Source organism: Ascaphus truei, unplaced genomic scaffold (assembly GCF_040206685.1).
Source record: "Ascaphus truei isolate aAscTru1 unplaced genomic scaffold, aAscTru1.hap1 HAP1_SCAFFOLD_937, whole genome shotgun sequence".
Lineage (NCBI taxonomy): Eukaryota > Metazoa > Chordata > Amphibia > Anura > Ascaphidae > Ascaphus > Ascaphus truei.
The window spans coordinates 41,625-54,712 of NW_027457276.1; the positions used below are offsets into that span (position 1 = coordinate 41,625).

Sequence of the window (13,088 nt, forward strand, 5' to 3'; positions counted from 1 at the left end):
AGAGAGAGAGGTGGTGGGGCGAGAGAGAGAGAGAGAGAGGTGGTGGGGGCGAGAGAGAGAGAGAGAGAGAGAGAGAGAGAGAGAGGCGGGTGGGGCGAGAGAGAGAGAGGTGGTGGGGGCGAGAGAGAGAGAGAGAGAGGTGGTGGGGCGAGAGAGGAGAGAGAGAGGGTGGTGGGCGAGAGAGAGAGAGAGAGGTGGTGGGGCGAGAGAGAGAGAGAGAGAGGTGGTGGGGCCAGAGAGAGAGAGGTGGTGGGGCGAGAGAGAGAGAGAGAGAGGTGGTGGGGCGAGAGAGAGAGAGAGAGGTGGTGGGGCGAGAGAGAGAGAGGTGGTGGGGCGAGAGAGAGAGAGGTGGGTGGGGCGAGAGAGAGAGAGAGAGAGGTGGTGGGGCGAGAGAGAGAGAGAGAGGTGGTGGGGTGAGAGAGAGGTGGTGGGCGAGAGAGAGAGGTGGTGGGGCGAGAGAGAGAGAGAGGTGGTGGGGGCGAGAGAGAGAGGTGGTGGGGCGAGAGAGAGAGAGAGAGAGGTTGTGGGGCGAGAGAGAGAAGAGAGGTGGTGGGGGCGAGAGAGGAGAGAGAGAGGTGGTGGGGCGAGAGAGAGAGAGAGGTGGTGGGGCGAGAGAGAGAGGTGGTGGGGCGAGAGAGAGAGGGGTGGTGGGGCGAGAGAGAGAGGTGGTGGGGCGAGAGAGAAAGAGAGAGGTGGTGGGGCGAGAGAGAGAGAGGTGGTGGGGCGAGAGAGAGAGATGGTGGGGCGAGAGAGAGAGGTGGTGGGGCGAGAGAGAGAGAGAGAGGTGGTGGGGCGAGAGAGAGGTGGTGGGGCGAGAGAGAAAGAGAGGTGGTGGGGCGAGAGAGAGAGAGAGAGAGAGGTGGTGGGGCGAGAGAGAGGTGGTGGGGCCAGAGAGAGAGAGAGGTGGTGGGGCGAGTGAGAGAGGTGGTGGGGCGAGAGAGAGAGGTGGTGGGGCGAGAGAGAGAGGTGGTGGGGCCAGAGAGAGAGAGAGAGGTGATGGGGCCAGAGAGAGAGAGGTGATGGGGCCAGAGAGAGAGAGGTGGGGCGAGAGAGGTGGTGGGGCGAGAGAGGGTGGTGGGGCGAGAGAGAGAGGTGGTGGGGCGAGTGAGAGAGGTGGTGGGGCGAGAGAGAGAGGTGGTGGGGCCAGAGAGAGAGAGAGGTGGTGGGGCGAGAGAGAGAGGTGGTGGGCGAGGAGAGAGAGAGGTGGTGGGGCGAGAGAGAGAGAGAGAGAGGTGTTGGGGCGAGAGAGAGAGAGAGAGAGGTGGTGGGGCCAGAGAGAGAGAGGTGGTGGGGCGAGAGAGAGAGAGGCGATGGGGCGAGAGAGAGAGAGAGGTGGTGGGGCCAGAGAGAGAGAGAGAGAGAGAGAGAGAGGTGGTGGGGCGAGAGAGAGAGAGAGGTGGTGGGGCGAGAGAGAGAGAGGTGGTGGGGCGAGAGAGAGAGAGAGGTTGTGGGGCGAGAGAGAAAGAGAGGTGGTGGGGCGAGGGAGAGAGAGAGGTGGTGGGGCGAGAGAGAGAGAGAGGTGGTGGGGCGAGAGAGAGAGAGAGGTGGTGGGGCGAGAGAGAGAGAGGTGGTGGGGCGAGAGAGAGAGAGAGGTTGTGGGGCGAGAGAGAAAGAGAGGTGGTGGGGCGAGAGAGAGAGAGAGGTGGGGCGAGAGAGAGAGAGAGAGGTGGTGGGGCGAGAGAGAGGTGGTGGGGCGAGAGAGAAAGAGAGGTGGTGGGGCGAGGAGAGAGAGAGAGGTGGTGGGGCGAGAGAGAGAGAGAGGTGGTGGGGCCAGAGAGAGAGAGGTGGTGGGGCGAGGGAGAGAGAGAGGTGGTGGGGCCAGAGAGAGAGAGGTGGTGGGGCGAGAGAGAGAGAGAGGTGGTGGGGCGAGAGAGAGAGAGGTGGTGGGGCGAGAGAGAGAGAGAGGTTGTGGGGCGAGAGAGAAAGAGAGGTGGTGGGGCGAGAGAGAGAGAGAGGTGGGGCGAGAGAGAGAGAGAGGTGGTGGGGCGAGAGAGAGAGGTGGTGGGGCGAGAGAGAGAGGTGGTGGGGCGAGAGAGAAAGAGAGGTGGTGGGGCGAGAGAGAGAGAGAGAGGTGGTGGGGCGAGAGAGAGAGATGGTGGGGCGAGAGAGAGAGGTGGTGGGGCGAGAGAGAGAGAGAGAGGTGGTGGGGCGAGAGAGAGGTGGTGGGGCGAGAGAGAAAGAGAGGTGGTGGGGCGAGAGAGAGAGAGGTGGTGGGGCGAGAGAGAGGTGGTGGGGCGAGAGAGAGAGAGGTGGTGGGCGAGAGAGAGAGGTGGTGGGGCGAGTGAGAGAGGTGGTGGGGCGAGAGAGAGGTGGTGGGGCGAGGGAGAGAGAGAGGTGGTGGGGCGAGAGAGAGAGAGGTGGTGGGGCGAGAGAGAGAGGTGGTGGGGCGAGAGAGAGAGGTGGTGGGGCGAGAGAGAGAGGTGGTGGGGCGAGTGAGAGAGGTGGTGGGGCGAGAGAGAGAGGTGGTGGGGCCAGAGAGAGAGAGAGGTGGTGGGGCGAGAGAGAGAGGTGTTGGGGCGAGAGAGAGAGAGAGGTGGTGGGGCCAGAGAGAGAGAGAGGTGGTGGGGCGAGAGAGGTGGTGGGGCGAGAGAGAGAGGTGGTGGGGCGAGTGAGAGAGGTGGTGGGGCGAGAGAGAGAGGTGGTGGGGCCAGAGAGTGAGAGAGGTGGTGGGGCGAGAGAGAGAGGTGTTGGGGCGAGAGAGAGAGAGAGGTGGTGGGGCCAGAGAGAGAGAGGTGGTGGGGCGAGAGAGGTGGTGGGCGAGAGAGAGAGGTGGTGGGGCGAGTGAGAGAGGTGGTGGGGCGAGTGAGAGAGGTGGTGGGGCGAGTGAGAGAGGTGGTGGGGCCAGAGAGAGAGAGAGAGAGGTGGTGGGGCGAGAGAGAGAGAGGTGGTGGGGCCAGAGAGAGAGAGAGGTGGTGGGGCGAGAGAGAGAGAGGGTGGTGGGGCGAGAGAGAGAGAGGTGGTGGGGCGAGAGAGAGAGAGGTGGTGGGGCCAGAGAGAGAGAGAGGTGGTGGGGCGAGAGAGAGAGAGTGGTGGTGGGGCGAGAGAGAGAGAGGTGGTGGGGCCAGAGAGAGGTGGTGGGGCCAGAGAGAGGTGGTGGGGCGAGAGAGGTGGTGGGGCGAGGGAGGTGGTGGGGCGAGAGAGAGAGGTGGTGGGGCGAGTGAGAGAGGTGGTGGGGCGAGAGAGAGAGGTGGTGGGGCGAGAGAGAGAGAGGTGGTGGGGCCAGAGAGAGGTGGTGGGGCGAGAGAGGTGGTGGGGCGAGGGAGGTGGTGGGGCGAGAGAGAGAGGTGGTGGGGCGAGTGAGAGAGGTGGTGGGGCGAGAGAGAGAGGTGGTGGGGCGAGAGAGAGAGGTGTTGGGGCGAGAGAGAGAGAGAGGTGGTGGGGCCAGAGAGAGAGAGGTGGTGGGGCGAGAGAGAGAGAGGCGATGGGGCGAGAGAGAGAGAGAGGTGGTGGGGCCAGAGAGAGAGAGAGAGAGAGAGAGAGAGAGAGGTGGTGGGGCGAGAGAGAGAGAGGTGATGGGGCCAGAGAGAGAGAGGTGGTGGGGCGAGGGAGAGAGAGAGGTGGTGGGGCGAGAGAGAGAGAGGTGGTGGGGCCAGAGAGAGAGAGGTGGTGGGGCGAGAGAGAGAGAGAGGTTGTGGGGCGAGAGAGAGAGAGAGGTTGTGGGGCGAGAGAGAAAGAGAGGTGGTGGGGCGAGAGAGAGAGAGAGGTGGGGCGAGAGAGAGAGAGAGGTGGTGGGGCGAGAGAGAGAGGTGGTGGGGCGAGAGAGAGAGGTGGTGGGGCGAGAGAGAAAGAGAGGTGGTGGGGCGAGAGAGAGAGAGAGAGGTGGTGGGGCGAGAGAGAGAGAGAGGTGGTGGGGCGAGAGAGAGAGAGAGGTTGTGGGGCGAGAGAGAAAGAGAGGTGGTGGGGCGAGAGAGAGAGAGAGGTGGGGCGAGAGAGAGAGAGAGGTGGTGGGGCGAGAGAGAGAGGTGGTGGGGCGAGAGAGAGAGGTGGTGGGGCGAGAGAGAGAGGTGGTGGGGCGAGAGAGAAAGAGAGGTGGTGGGGCGAGAGAGAGAGAGAGAGGTGGTGGGGCGAGAGAGAGAGATGGTGGGGCGAGAGAGAGAGGTGGTGGGGCGAGAGAGAGAGAGAGAGGTGGTGGGGCGAGAGAGAGGTGGTGGGGCGAGAGAGAAAGAGAGGTGGTGGGGCGAGAGAGAGAGAGAGGTGGTGGGGCGAGAGAGAGGTGGTGGGGCGAGAGAGAGAGAGAGGTGGTGGGGCGAGAGAGAGGTGGTGGGGCCAGAGAGAGAGAGAGGTGGTGGGGCGAGAGAGAGAGAGAGGTGTTGGGGCGAGAGAGAGAGAGAGAGAGGTGGTGGGCCAGAGAGAGAGAGGTGGTGGGGCGAGAGAGAGAGGTGGTGGGGCGAGAGAGAGGTGGTGGGGCCAGAGAGAGAGGTGGTGGGGCCAGAGAGAGAGAGGTGGTGGGGCGAGAGAGAGAGAGAGGTGGTGGGGCGAGAGAGAGAGAGGTGGTGGGGCCAGAGAGAGAGAGGCGGTGGGGCGAGAGAGAGAGAGGCGATGGGGCGAGAGAGAGAGAGAGAGAGGCGGTGGGGCCAGAGAGAGAGAGAGAGAGAGAGAGAGAGAGGCGGTGGGGCGAGAGAGAGAGAGAGAGGCGGTGGGGCGAGAGAGAGAGGCGGTGGGGCGAGAGAGGGCGGTGGGGCGAGAGAGAGAGAGGCGATGGGGCGAGAGAGAGAGAAAGGCGGTGGGGCGAGAGAGAGAGAGAGAGGCGGTGGGGCGAGAGAGAGAGGCGGTGGGGCGAGAGAGGCGGTGGGGCGAGAGAGAGAGAGAGAGGCGATGGGGCGAGAGAGAGAGAAAGGCGGTGGGGCGAGAGAGAGAGGCGGTGGGGCGAGAGAGAGCGAGAGGCGGTGGGGCGAGAGAGAGAGAGGCGGTGGGGCGAGGAGAGAGAGAGGCGGTGGGGCGAGAGAGAGAGAGAGAGGCGGTGGGGCGAGAGAGAGAGAGGCGGTGGGGCGAGAGAGAGAGGCGGTGGGGCGAGAGAGAGAGAGAGGTGGTGGGGCGAGAGAGAGGTGGTGGGGAGAGAGAGAGAGAGAGAGAGAGAGAGAGAGAGAGAGAGAGAGGTGGTGGGGCGAGAGAGAGAGGTGGTGGGGCGAGAGAGAGAGAGAGAGAGAGGTGGTGGGGCGAGAGAGAGAGGTGGTGGGGCGAGAGAGAGAGAGGTGGTGGGGCGAGAGAGAGAGAGGTGGTGGGGCGAGAGAGAGAGAGGTGGTGGGGCGAGAGAGAGAGAGGTGGTGGGGCCAGAGAGAGAGAGATCGTGGGGCGAGAGAGAGAGAGGTCGTGGGGCGAGAGAGAGAGAGGTGGTGGGGCCAGAGAGAGAGAGGTGGTGGGGCCAAAGAGAGAGAGAGAGAGAGGTGGTGCGAGAGAGAGTTGGTGGGCGGAGACAGAGGTGGTGGGGCGAGACATAGAGAGGTGATGGGGTGAGACATAGAGAGAGGTGGTGGGGCGAGACAGAGAGGTGATGGGGTGAGACATAGAGAGAGGTGGTGGGGCGAGAGAGGGAGAGAGGTGGTGGTGAGAGAGAGGTGATGGGGTGAGACATAGAGAGAGGTGGGGTGAGAGAGAGAGGTGGGGTGAGAGAGAGAGAGAGAGGTGGTGGTGGGGTGAGAGAGAGGTGGTGGTGGGGTGAGAGAGAGGTGGTGGTGGGGCGAGAGACAGAGAGGTGGTGGGGCGAGACAGAGAGGTGATGGGGTGAGACAGAGAGAGGTGGTGGGGCGAGAGAGGGAGAGAGGTGGTGGTGAGAGAGAGAGGTGGTGGGGCGAGACATAGAGAGGTGATGGGGTGAGACATAGAGAGAGGTGGTGGGGCGAGACATAGAGAGGTGATGGGGTGAGACAGAGAGAGGTGGTGGGGCGAGAGAGGGAGAGAGGTGGTGGTGAGAGAGAGAGGTGGTGGGGCGAGACATAGAGAGGTGATGGGGTGAGACATAGAGAGAGGTGGTGGGGCGAGACAGAGAGGTGATGGGGTGAGACATAGAGAGAGGTGGTGGGGCGAGAGAGGGAGAGAGGTGGTGGTGAGAGAGAGGTGGTGGGGCGAGAGAGGGAGAGAGGTGGTGGTGAGAGAGAGAGGTGGTGGTGAGAGAGAGAGGTGGTGGTGAGAGAGAGAGGTGGTGGGGCGAGAGAGGGAGAGAGGTGGTGGTGAGAGAGAGGTGGTGGTGAGAGAGAGAGGTGGTGGGGCGAGAGAGGGAGAGAGGTGGTGGGGCGAGAGAGGGAGAGTGGTGGTGAGAGAGAGAGGTGGTGGTGAGAGAGAGAGGTGGTGGTGAGGCGAGAGAGGGAGAGAGGTGGTGGTGAGAGAGAGAGGTGGTGGTGAGGGAGAGAGGTGGTGGTGAGGGAGAGAGGTGGTGGTGAGAGAGAGAGGTGGTGGTGAGAGAGAGAGGTGGTGGTGAGAGAGAGAGGTGGTGGTGAGAGAGAGAGGTGGTGGTGAGAGAGAGAGGTGGTGGTGAGAGAGAGAGGGGGTGGTGAGAGAGAGAGAGGTGGTGGTGAGAGAGAGAGGTGGTGGTGAGAGAGAGAGGTGGTGGTGAGAGAGAGAGGTGGTGGTGAGAGAGAGAGGTGGTGGTGAGAGAGAGAGGTGGTGGTGAGAGAGAGAGGTGGTGGTGAGAGAGAGAGGTGGTGGTGAGAGAGAGAGGTGGTGGTGAGGGAGAGAGGTGGTGGTGAGGGAGAGAGGTGGTGGTGAGAGAGAGAGGTGGTGGTGAGAGAGAGAGGTGGTGGTGAGAGAGAGAGGTGGTGGTGAGAGAGAGAGGTGGTGGTGAGGGAGAGAGGTGGTGGTGAGGGAGAGAGGTGGTGGTGAGAGAGAGAGGTGGTGGTGAGAGAGAGAGGTGGTGGTGAGAGAGAGAGGTGGTGGTGAGAGAGAGAGGTGGTGGTGAGAGAGAGAGGTGGTGGTGAGAGAGAGAGGTGGTGGTGAGAGAGAGAGGTGGTGGTGAGAGAGAGAGGTGGTGGTGAGAGAGAGAGGTGGTGGTGTAGGTGTTATATACCTATCACCAGGAATATTTCTTGTATCTCCACTCCCCACCTTTGTAGATTGTAAGCTCCTGGGGCCGGGACCTCTTTCCTATTGTCCCAATTTGTCCTAACTTCTATCTACTCTTTGTCGTACTTGGAGCATGGCTGGGGCAATAAGGCACTGCAGAAGTCTGGTTACCAATTAGTAGCTAAGATCATTCTAAGATGCCAAATAAACTCCAGCTCCTCCCCCCATCGCTACAACTATTCATCTACAATTATATAGAGATCCAAACGCTACGCCAAGGCGGCCAACTCCAGTCATCAAGGGCCACCAACAGGCCAGGTTTTAAGGATATCCCTGCTTCAGCACAGGTGGCTCAATCAGTGGCTGTCATTGACTGAGCCACCTGTGCTGAAGCAGAGATATCCCCAATACCTGGCCTGTTGGTGGCCCTTGAAGCCTACAGTTGGCCGCCCCTACTCTAGTCGAGCTGCTCTCTCAACCTTAGTACTACGCTTAGTAGTGTAGTACTAGTAGCCTAGCCTAGTAGTGTAGTACTAGTAGCCTAGCCTAGTAGTGTAGTACTAGTAGCCTAGCCTAGTAGTGTAGTACTACACCTAGTAGCGTAGTAATAGTAGCCTAGCCGTGTAGTACTACGCTTAGTAGCGTAGTACTAGTAGCCTAGCCTAGTAGTGTAGTACTACGCTTAGTAGCGTAGTACTAGTAGCCTAGCCTAGTAGTGTAGTACTACGCTTAGTAGCGTAGTACTAGTAGCCTAGCCTAGTAGTGTAGTAATACGCTTAGTAGCGTAGTACAAGTAGACTAGCCTAGTAGTGTAGTACTACGCTTAGTAGCGTAGTACTAGTAGCCTAGCCTAGTAGTGTAGTACTATGCTTAGTAGCGTAGTACTAGTAGCCTAGCCTAGTAGTGTAGTACTACGCTTAGTAGCGTAGTACTAGTAGCCTAGCCTAGTAGTGTAGTACTACGCTTAGTAGCGTAGTACTAGTAGCCTAGCCTAGTAGTACTACGCTTAGTAGTGTAGTACTACGCTTAGTAGTGTACGTTTACCGACCCTCAGCCAGTCTGTAGACCAGTCCGTTTTCACAGCCTCGTCAATAAAAAGGTAACCCAACTAAAAGAAGCCAACAAGGCCACCACATTTCTGACCTTTCCCCCCTGTACACAAGCTCTCTCTCCGTCCGTCATAGTGCTGTACACATGAGCAGCAGGGTGCATTGTGTTATTATAACCCGCTGGTGGTGCACGCCGCGCTACACATGGACCTTTGCACACCCATTAAGCCCTTGCAATCTACAATGTCATTTTTTGGTGCGTGGGGGACACACAGTAGGTCACACGGTGAGGTGACACTGGGATTGGAACCGCGCTCACCCATTTCAAAGGCAGCACCATTACCAGTGAGCTACTGTAGACATTGGAAACCCTACTTTTCAGAGCCGCCCAAATTCCTGTAACCGGCCACGATGAACATCTTCTAGGAAGCTACTTCTGTCCCCAGGTGTTCACACGTGGGATGAATGTTCCTCATAATTACTTGGCTCCCCTCACTAATACAAATGTTTGTTTCGGTGTTCCCAGCCTGTGGTACCCGTAACACAGACAATGCATGTATTTAGATTGTAAGCTCTTCGGGACAGGGGACTCCTAGTGTTTACCTTTATGTGTGAAGAGCTTATTCCCATTATGTCTCCTATTATCTTGTCGTTGTATTACTGCTGGGAAGTGCTATGTACATCGCGCTATACAAATAAAGACATCCCTCACTGTCAACACCACCATAAACTCATCTACACCTCAAGCCCGCTGCCTCGGGGTCATCTTCGCCTCCGCCCTCTTATTCGTTCCTCACAAAGTCCTGTGGTCTCCACCTCGGTCGCCAGGATACGCCCTTTTCTCACTCACAACGCAACTACAATCCTAATTCACTCACTCTTCTCCCGACACGACTACAGCAACCTTCTCTTAGTTGGCTTCTCCCTTGTCCGCCTATCCCAACTCCAATCCATCCAAAATGCTGCTGCCAGACTCATCTACCTCACTCACCGCCCCCCTACGTATATCCAAATATATCCTTAAAGGCCCCCACATTCTACCCACAACAGCCGCCTCGCCTCCTGTCTCATCGCCTCCTCTCACTCCCACCTACAAGATTTCTCCCGTGCTGCCTCCTCTCTGGGAATTCCCCACCACGCACCAGCAGACTCTACCCCAGCTTTCAGATGCTTAAAAACTCACCTTTTTAAGGAAGCTTGGCGTACCCCCAACATACACACCCCACCCACCCCCTCCAACCCTATTGGGACCAGCTATGTGGCTGGACCGAACTCCACGCTATGTCCCTCACCCCAACATCCCCACCCTCAAACCTTAATGGGATCAGCAGAGCGGCGGGACCATGTATATATAGGTAGCTTTATTTATATAGCGCCTTCGGATGTACTTAGGGCTTTACAAAGACAATACAGTGCAGAGAATTATAGTACAAGGAGTGCAACCAAATCAGACAATAGGAAAGGAAATCCCTGCCCCGGAGAGCTTACAATCTAAGTGGTATGTTGGGAGAGTTACAGGGACAGCAGGTGAGGGAATAAGTGCAGTAGATGGCAGTGCTTGGGCACAATACTTGGTAGGAGTGACTGTGGCCATGGGCAAGTAACTATAAGTCCAGGCTATGAAAATACTTCATTTAAGACCGTGCTCCTTTCCCACAATGTGCAGCTGCATTACCTTTTCTTTCCACATTGTCCCTTGTTCCCTCTAGACCAGTGTTTTTCAACAAGGATTCCTTGGTTCCCCGGGCATCCTTACAATGCATCTGATCTCAGACGCGCTATTAGAGAGGGTTGGGGTTCCTTACAATGCATCTGATCTCAGACGCGCTATAAGAGAGGTTTGGGGTTCCTTACAATGCATCTGATCTCAGGCGCGCTATTAGAGAGGGTTGTGGTTCCTTACAATGCATCTGATCTCAGGCGCGCTATTAGAGAGGGTTGTGGTTCCTTACAATGCATCTGATCTCAGACGCGCTATTAGAGAGGGTTGGGGTTCCTTACAATGCATCTGATCTCAGACGCGCTATTAGAGAGGGTTGGGGTTCCTTACAATGCATCTGATCTCAGACGCGCTATAAGAGAGGTTTGGGGTTCCTTACAATGCATCTGATCTCAGGCGCGCTATTAGAGAGGGTTGTGGTTCCTTACAATGCATCTGATCTCAGACGCGCTATTAGAGAGGGTTGGGGTTCCTTACAATGCATCTGATCTCAGACGCGCTATTAGAGAGGGTTGGGGTTCCTTACAATGCATCTGATCTCAGACGCGCTATTAGAGAGGGTTGGGGTTCCTTACAATGCATCTGATCTCAGACGCGCTATAAGAGAGGTTTGGGGATCCTTACAATGCATCTGATCTCAGGCGCGCTATTAGAGAGGGTTGGGGTTCCACAGAATTTCACAATACCAAATTAACCAAAAAAGGTTGGGAACCCCTGCTCTATACTGTACGCTCTCAGCTCTCAGTCAACAACATTTAACCCATTCTAAAAGGAGTTCACTTTGGTACTAGAAATGCCTTTTTAATTTGGATTTTCTATTTACATTTTTGTTAAAGGCCTAATAAATGCAGCTATGAATTCTAATACACCTATGGTATATTAAGTGATACATAAGTATTATGCTCAAAAATCAGAATTTCCCAGGTGAAGCTCGCAAACTCACCTTCAAGGTGCAATTCCACGGAGCTGCAATCTCATTGGCTTCCAGAAACTGGTCTAACCATGCTAACATTTGGCTGCTTTTTTTCTCTAGCAATTAATTACAAATTGCATATCTTCAGGGGCTCCGCCTGTGCAAACTCTTGCAGAACACACACTGTCTCACCTCCCGTGTTTACAGAATATTGTTAAATAAAAAAAATACTTCTAGGTGTCAGATTTAGGTAACAAGGCATCACTCACCCAGACGTCACCTCTTAACCATGTCACTGCCATTAGTACACATTGGTCCTAGGAGAGACTGACCCCTTAACCATGTCACTGCCATTAGTACACTTTGCCCCTAGGAGGGACTGACCCCTTAACCATGTCATTGCCATTAGTACACTTTGCCCCTAGGAGGGACTGACCCCTTAACCATGTCACTGCCATTAGTACACTTTGCCCCTAGGAGGGACTGACCCCATAAACATGTCACTGCCATTAGTACACTTTGCCCCTAGAAGGTACAATCCCACATAAATTCAACTTCACGCTAGACACATCAGTCACATTTAAGCAGCAACCCCTACATCTCAGAGCTGAACCGCGCAATTTCTAGCTCCGGGGAGGTTTCTGAGCTTCGTCACTGGCGTTTTCGCTTCCTTTGGGGAAATCAAAACGGCCGCCGAATCCGGCGGGTTCCCATGGGCCGACGGCATCAGAAGGGGATGACATTGCGGCCTCCTATTGGATGACCATGGCGGCCATCTTTAAATGCCCAGGAAGGACATAAGCAACTAAAAAAAGGCAAGCATCTCGGCAGCCAGGGGGGTCCCCATAGCCAAACAGTGCAGCGCAGAAGAAGCCCTCTCCCCCCCAGGTTCAAAACTTTAACCCCTTCAGTGCTGGAGGAGCCAAGACACTCTTCAGAACGATCATGTGATCTGTTCTGTCATCAGTGACGCCGGGAACAGGTGCGCAGTGCGCAATCTCCTAATGAGAACAGGCTGGAAGCCTGTGACGTAACCCCTGGAGTGCCAGTGGTGGCCAAGTCATGGGGAGCACTTGGGTTAAACGGTTTTGCAAATTCAGATCCGAACACGGAGCGGCAACATGAAGCGTGAAACAAAGCGAGATACGCATCGCGAGCTACCTAACTTACAATGTCTCTCTTTCTCCTTTAAAAATCACAAAGGCGGCCATTTTCCAAGCCCCGGCAAGAAAATGATCAGCATTCCATACGTCCCAATGGAGATTACGCCCAAAGTGAAATTAAAAAAATGGGAAATGCTTAAAAATCAAGCCCCAAAAATTGGACAGCTGCTTAACCCTCGTGCTCCCAGAAGAGCTCACGTTGTGAACGCGGTTAAACGTCGACGCTATCGCAACGGGATTAATGTATACGGAGTCTCCCGTCTATCACGGTTTTTTTTTAGGCCGTATATTGGTGTTACAAATACAAACGCTGCTTAGAAGCAACAGCCGCTCGCATGTAACAGGGTGAGACAGAAAATAGGGCAGCAGCTGTTATTGACGCGCTGCCTGCAGGGCCTTCCAACCACGGGACGGGAATACGGAGTTAACCCTGCGAGATTGGGACGCTCTGCCGCCCCTGGAAATAACCAGGCTAGAGCCTCATCCCCCCCCCCCCCCACGTGTGCCGACTTCTAACGGTTTAACCCTTTGAGTGGCGACCACGCGGTCGTGGAGGACGGGTCGTCCTCTTCCTGACAGATGGGGGAGTGCACATCGCCTCTCTCCCCCACATAAACAAGCAGCTAAATTGTGGCGCAGCTACTGCGGCAGGAGGCCCTTGGAGTGTAATGGCGGAATTCCGAAGCTCCCGTGCCCCACTGGCCAATAGGAAGCTGTGATGTCATCAGATACGACTTCCTATTGGCCCGCGTGACGTGAGAACTTTACATTTTGCCGAGATACCGGCACCCCCTTCGGAGGTCTGTATCTCCGGAAAGATGGGTGTTAGGAAAGAGCGCTACTGCGCATGACAGAACTTCTCAATGTCCCGGATGAAGCAAAAAGAACTTTATTGGCACAAAAACAATGGGGCTACACCACGATCTCCTCCTCTACGCGTTTCACCCTTAGGAATAGGAAGCAGGGGGGGGGGCGCGGAGCTGAAATTAATGGGGTCAACTCCAGAGACCCCCTGCTTCACCCCTATGTGAAAAAAAAAGGAATTTCTCCATTAAAAGGTGCTGTACCACCCCGGGGGAAAGGGAACACTGGCTGGTGAGCGCCAAAGCCTCTCCTCCTTCCCTTCAGATCCTCCTGAGGAACACACCCCCCCCCTCCCCCACCGTCGGTTTAGTTGACGGTATTCTCACTGGACATGGAAACGGCGGGCCAATAGGAGGCAACAGTGGGTAGAGTGGCAGCTTCCT

The 13,088-nt window shown here is 56.7% G+C and overlaps 1 protein-coding gene across 1 annotated transcript in view; it reads right to left on the minus strand.

The window, feature by feature from the left end:
• Positions 1-13,088, minus strand: part of LOC142486531 (RNA binding protein fox-1 homolog 2-like) — a 59,110-nt gene that overhangs the window by 35,357 nt on the left and 10,665 nt on the right.